Below are 7,072 nucleotides of genomic sequence, written 5' to 3' on the forward strand. Positions count from 1 at the left end.
ACATTTCAATACTCCTCCTCAAGTTGGTGCATAAACATCAAAGAGCCCCAACTTGTTACACAAAGCAATCACTCTACTACCACACAATGACTTAGTGAAAAGATCAACAAGTTGATCTTCGGTCCGTGTGTATTGAAGTGTTCTTTCCTTATTCTAAATCTATTCTTGCACAAAGTGACAATCTACTTTAATATGCTTCGTGCGCTCATGAAAGATTGGATTTGAAGCAATATATATAGAGGAATGGTGATCACCACACAGAACCGAGGGAGTTAAGGATGGCATGCTGAGTTTGGATAACAACATACTCAAACAAAGCAACTTGCTAGTCACATGAGCCATGGCTCAATATTCCACCCCTGCACTCGATCGAGACACAAGTTGTTCCTTCTTACTTTTCTAACTCACAAGATTGCCTCCTAAAAACACACAATAACTAGAAGTTGATCTCCTATCAATAGGACACCTAGCCCAACCATCATCGGTGTAGCCAATGATACTAAAATGTCCATGATTCTTGAACGGAAGCCCTTTATCGAGTGGTCCCTTCAAGTACTTAATAACACGTAGCACTGTCTCCTAATGTGTAGTGCGAGGAGTACTGATAAACCGACTAATCATGCTAATAGCAAAGGAAATATCGGCTTGGTGACAAGTAAAATAATCGAGCTTACCCACTAGCCTTCGATTCTTACTCGGATCATGAAGTAAGTCACCATGTTCTGCATCAAGCTTCAAATTAGGATCCATTGGAGTATCGTCAAGCTTCGTTCCAAGAAAAACAACCTCACTCAAAATATCCAGAACATATTTCCGCCGCGATAATAAAATACCATCACGTAAGTAGGCCACCTCAATGCCCAAGAAATACCATAGAGAACCCATATCTTTTGTATTGAATTCTGTACGTAAAAACTATTTCAACTTTTGTATATGCACAATCACTACCAATGATGATAATATTGTCCACATATATAACCAGGAGCACATACCCCCCAGGAGAAGTGGAGTTAAACATAGAATGGTCTATGGTACAATGTCGGAAGCCGAACCGAATAAGCGCATCATTGAATGGCTAAACCAAGCATGAGGAGACTGTTTTAACCCATATAATGCCTTGCGCAAGCGTCAAACACTAGTAGACTCCCCCTGAGTAACAAACCCCCGAGGTTGCTCCATATATACCTCATCTGTCAAGTCACCATGAAGAAAGACATTCTTGACATCAAGTTGATGGAGAGTCCAATCATATCATACGTAAAGAGAGATGAAAACACGAATAGAAGGTATTTTTGCAACGGGAGAAAATGTATCATCATAATTAACTCTATAGGTCTAGGTGTAACCTTTGGCAACTAAACGCGCCTTCGGACGTTCAACAGACCCACCCAGTTGAAACTTCACCGTGAAATCCCAATGGCACCCCAGAGCCTTTTTACCATTTGGTAATGATGCAAGCTGCCATGTTCCATTATCCTATAGCGCTTGCATTTCATCCTCCATAGCCTGCCGCCAACTCAAATGGGTAAGAGCCTTTGCAACAGTACTTAGCAAGGACATAGCAGATAAAGAAGCAACAAATGAGGAATACATAGGAGAAAGACAATCGTAGGATAAAAGCTGAGAAAGAGGTGATGAATATGTGTACGACAAGACAAAACACAGTAGAGAGCACGTCGGAAATTGGGTCGACCAACACAAGAACACATACCTTTACACAATGCAATGGAAATATCAATAGTAGAATCAAGCTCGGAAGAAACTAGTGGATCAAAGGTCGGGACATGAATTAGTGGAGAAGCATGTATGTCCAATGCCTTGTACTTCCTCACGTTGAGCAGATTGGTGTCGTTGATAGGTTCGGTCGAAAAACTGAAAATCGGGCGATTGCCCGGGCACCCCCATCAAGGGAATAAGCAGCAATGGAGCCATGGCCGAGGACAAAGTATCTTCAAGGGGAGTTATTGGTTGGTCAGCAAAGGAGTAAAATGACCGCTCCTAGAAAAAGGTCACATCTGCTGAGACATACAATTGCCGACTAGCCGGACTACAACACTTATACCGTTTTTGAGTTCGAGAGTATCCAAGAAACACACACTTGTCCACCCGTTGATGGAGCTTATCATGACTAGGACCAAGACAATGCACAAAATAGACACACCCAAACACACGAAGTGGTATAGAAAAAAGCGGACTAGTAGGATAGAGAGTAGAAAAAAGTATGCCCCCACGAAGCACAGAAGATATAAGACAATTTATGACATAGCATGCTGTAAGAATAACATGGCCTCAAAATTTTTTAGGAAGGTTCATATGAAAAAGTAGACAATGAGCAACATCTAAGAGACAACGATTTTTTTGTTCCACCACCCCATTCTACTGGGGGTATAAGGAGAAGATGTCTGATGCGGAATCCTATGAGATGTAAGAAATGATTGAAAACAAGATGAAATAGCTATATATTCTTTGGCATTATCAGAATGCAAACATTTAACAAAAATATGATACTGATTGAAAATCTCAAAGTAAAACATATGGAAACAGGAAAAAACTTGAGATCGATCTTTTATTAAATATAATCACGTTATGCGGGAATAGTCATCCACAAATGTAACAAAATACTTGTAGCCGGACATATCTTTGGCACGACACGGTCCCCAAACATTAGAATGGACCAACTCAAAAGGATTTGGCACACGAAAGATACCCGATAATGTTTGCCAAATTGACAAGCATCACAATGGATAGGATTCACGGACCTTGAAACGGGAGAGAAATGATGAAGTATGTCGGGCAGTTGATGACCCATACGACAATGCATTCGAAAAAAGTTCCAGGCGGTGCTCTGTCGAACAACAGCAGCAATGAGATCTTTGTTCATGTAGTACAGTCCATTGGACTCATACTGCCCACCAATCATTCATCCGATCCTCGGATCCCGAAAGACATAATGAGTAGAGGTAAATGTTACGTAACAATTCAAATCTTTAGTAAGGGAACTAACGGAAAGTAAGTTATATGGGAAAGCTAGTAAATGGTAAACAAATGACAATGAAAGAGAGGGACCCAAGGTTACGTCCCCTTGACCGGTGATATGAGATTATGAAACGTCGGCAAGTGTAACGTAACTGGGAGACATAGAGGTTATACCAAACAATAAGTTAGAGTTACCAGTTATATGATTGGTGGCACCTGAGTGCGTGGCCTAGGAAGTGGGCATGTAGAGAGTAAAAAAGACAAACTACCCGAAATAAATCTATGCCAATGTAACAGTAGGAGTGGAGGAATTCACCACCCGATTGGGACGTATTAAGGACTCATACTCGGTGCGAAACATCATAATGGTGCTAGGCAGCTCTCATGACTAATTAGGAACCTTTTACATTAGAGACTCAACAACATTGATATAAGTAGCATGTGGACGAAGCTTGGGATGTAGGGTATAGCAATAAGCCTTAGTATAGCCAGCTCATTGACAATGGTGACAATAATGAGAACTTCTAGTACTCCTACCGCCATCACGGCCATGACCAGGAGAGAAACCAAGTCCGCCACGGCCACGAGGACCACACCCTCGGCCTCCATGGCTACCAAATGACTTAGAAACCATAGAACTTGCTATAGGTATGTAAGTGATTGTAGATGATGAATTAGGCATGCATCGAAGGACCCAATAAAAGACCTCGTCAAGCGATGGAAGAGTATCCTGAAAAGCAATCTGCTGGTAGAGAGAAGAATGAATAGGACCAAGGCCCTAGAGAAATAACATAACTCTCATATCCTGGCGACGCTTGGCTAACTCTTTAATGTCATTAGTAGTAGGCAAATAAGTGTCCAATCTTTCACAAAGAATGGTGAACTAGGAATAGTAATGGGATATAGATATGTCTCCCGCACGTATATCAAGTAGTTCCTCCCGGACATCATAAACACGGGTTATGTTATCTCGACCCAAAAACATAAGAGCACACTTGACCCAAATAGCTTTAGCTGATATATACCGCATAAATTAAGGACTAATCTTGGAATCCATGTATTCCACAAGAACGTTTGAATGGTAGCATCTCTAGAATGCCAATCATACAACTTCGTTTTATCCAAAGTTGGAAGTAAAGTCAAATAACTCACCTGTTTGGTGGCAAAAAAATATGTCTTGCTTGCCATAGACTAAGAAGGATAATTGGTCCTAATGTCTCGACCTCCAGAGACCAAGAAGGATAATTGATCCCATCTAGCTTGACAAAACTCAACTTCAAATTAGTAAGACTGGTAACCCTACTCGAGTTTCCAGCCATAACTCAAAAATAAACAGCGAACTTCACAAATATTAATAACCTAGCGTTCCCTTCAACCATCAACAATTAAGTTCACTAGTATTAATACATGCACTTCTCGGAATCACCGCATAATAATGAGTTCTTGTAAATAGAATCCTAGGTATCAACATCATTGAAGGCCATCGATAAGCTACGGAGGACCATCGTGAAGGAGATCCACAGAGAAACTTCACGGCCGAGCGCAGGTAAGGGATGGATGACGTCGGTTTTTTTCTTTTGGGCTTGCCAACCGAGACGTCATAGGGATGACGGGTTGTCGGTCAGATTCGAGGATTCCGATAAGATTCGCAGTGGCTGGCGGTCGGTGGTGAAGAGTGACTATTTTAGGTTTAGGTTTTAAGCGGGCTCTAATATCATGAAAACGTGAAAACGAAAGAGAGAAAATTGTATTATAATAATAATGGATTGCATCGATATTATAGCTCACTAATAATGAATAAGACTAAAATACTTTTACAAACAAATAAGCCCAATACTTAACGTTTCAACAAAAATGTCCTTTGGCTAGGCTTACACAGTTCCTAGAAGGCGGGAGATGAGAAACTGCTTTGTCTTTTTATGAAGCAAGAGATGAACTCCCCTCCTCTTATTCACAATCTCCTCAATCCCGATACAATCTAAGTAAATTTAGAATCCAAAATACCAATTCAAGCTACAAAATGATTGTAGTCGGACAAATATGGCACATGTTCCTCAACGCATTGTGGGTTCCTTTATATTCACTATTTCATATACCCACAGTATCTATTCAGATGGAATTGACTTTTAAGTCGAACAAATCAAAGTCACTCTGACAAAAGCCCTTACCCGACGAATTATTTGGTGAAGATTCAAGGATATATGCAGCAAGTATTTAAGTCAAGCAACTCGAAGCCTAGTCGTCATCCGAAACCGAGGCACTTTTGCTAGCCTGTATAAATGAAAACTTAAACGTGAATATCATCAAAGACAGCAGCCTTGATTTTAACTAGAAGGAAGAAACCAAACACACCATCAGAGCTGGAGCTTCCCTAGCACCGGCACCACGGTTTGGTTTCGCAATATTTGTAGCATTTCCTAAAATACAAACACATCCACCGTCAGTAACTCCATATAATAATGATGAAAGCAATTTAGTTATAACACGAGTTCTATATTAACTCGATTCCAACGCAATGGTTAACCCTGGAGTGACTTCTGCTTGAGCTTTTGAATTTTTAACTTTAATTTTTTTTTTTTTTGCTCTTCTTCCTCTCTTTTTCTCCTTTTTCTTAGTCTAGCATTTGTCTTTTCATTTTTTTCTCTACTTCTTCTTGGCATGACCTTTCTTTGTTGCTGGAGCTGGCTTTGATATCTTCGCGGCATCAATGGTATTCGGCCTCCTTTCTTTTTTGACACCTCTGCTTCAAAGTCTACTAATTTCCTCTTTTTAGTATTTTTTATAATAGGAAAATATCCAAAAAAAATAAAGAAAAAAGGATTCATGGCCAAAAAATATGCAAAAATAGTCAATATTTTTATTTTTATTTTATTTTCATTTTTTCCATTTAAAATTTGGAAAATTCAATTTGGGGTCACAAGAATCTTTATTAAGTATAACCCCAAATTAACCCAAAAATTACATTTTGAGTCCTTCTATTTTCTCTTTTCACTTTTTATAAGTCATGACATTTGCCTCTAATGCCTCACATTGCATTTTAGTCCAATTGTTTGCGAAATTGAACAATTTTAGCGAAAATGACTTAATTGCACTTTTTATTTTCAATTTAGTCCCCGATTTCCACTCTAAGTGCAATTAGTCATTTTTCGTAGATATTTAGATGAATCTAAAACCACTCGCCTATGTTTTTCATCATTTTAAACCTATTGGTGGGGGTCTAATTGGTTCGATTTGGCCGTTTGGGGTCTAGATTATTAAAACATCACTTTTGGGTCAAATTAGAAAATTGAGAATTTTGCACAAATCTAAACCAATTTTGCCCAATTTTGTCAAATTTCAAATCAAATCCATTTCATAGAATCCAATTTTGAGATTTAATATGATAAATTTTGAGATTTGGCGAGTCAAGTTGAGGAAAATTAGACAACCAGGTCTGCTGGGTCGGGGCAAGTTTTGAACCAACAACCCGGTTGACCTTCTTCTTCCTCAAATGGCTTTCGTGCGCAAGTACATCGGTTGAGGCCAAAGTTTGATCGCCAAATTGAGGACCTTCCCGGCCATAGTCGGAGGCGCCATAGGTTAGGCATTGAAGCCCTTGAGGTTCCATTACAAATGCACTAGGTCTCAATTTTTTTTATAAAAAAGCTCACTTCAGTGCCAACTCTGATTTGAGCTGATGTGGCTCGCCGAAAATTTGATGTGGCCTATTTATAATATTTGAGCTATCATGGCTCGCCGAAGTTGGCACTGAAGTGAGCGTTTTTTAAAACATTTGGCGCTTAATTAATCGTTTTGAAAGTTTTGACACTAAAGTGATCATTTTTCAAACAATGAGACATTCTACTCTCGGCTCACAATGATGAGCTAGTTTCATATGACTCGAGGAGTCAAAGTATTAGTCGGCTTGGATTGTATGGTGTAGAGAGATCCTTTGCAGTCATCTCATACATGGATTTTCTAGTTTTGGTGTAAGGAGAGGTTACACTCTCCGGACAACCAATTATTTCCAGCAGAACATGGTTTGATGAGAAGCCATGTTTTTATTTCATGGTTGGTTAGGTTGTAGGTAGCTTATTTTGGATTTCTCTCTAGTGAA

The sequence above is a fragment of the Rhodamnia argentea genome, chromosome 4, assembly GCF_020921035.1.
Source record: "Rhodamnia argentea isolate NSW1041297 chromosome 4, ASM2092103v1, whole genome shotgun sequence".
Classification (NCBI taxonomy): domain Eukaryota; kingdom Viridiplantae; phylum Streptophyta; class Magnoliopsida; order Myrtales; family Myrtaceae; genus Rhodamnia; species Rhodamnia argentea.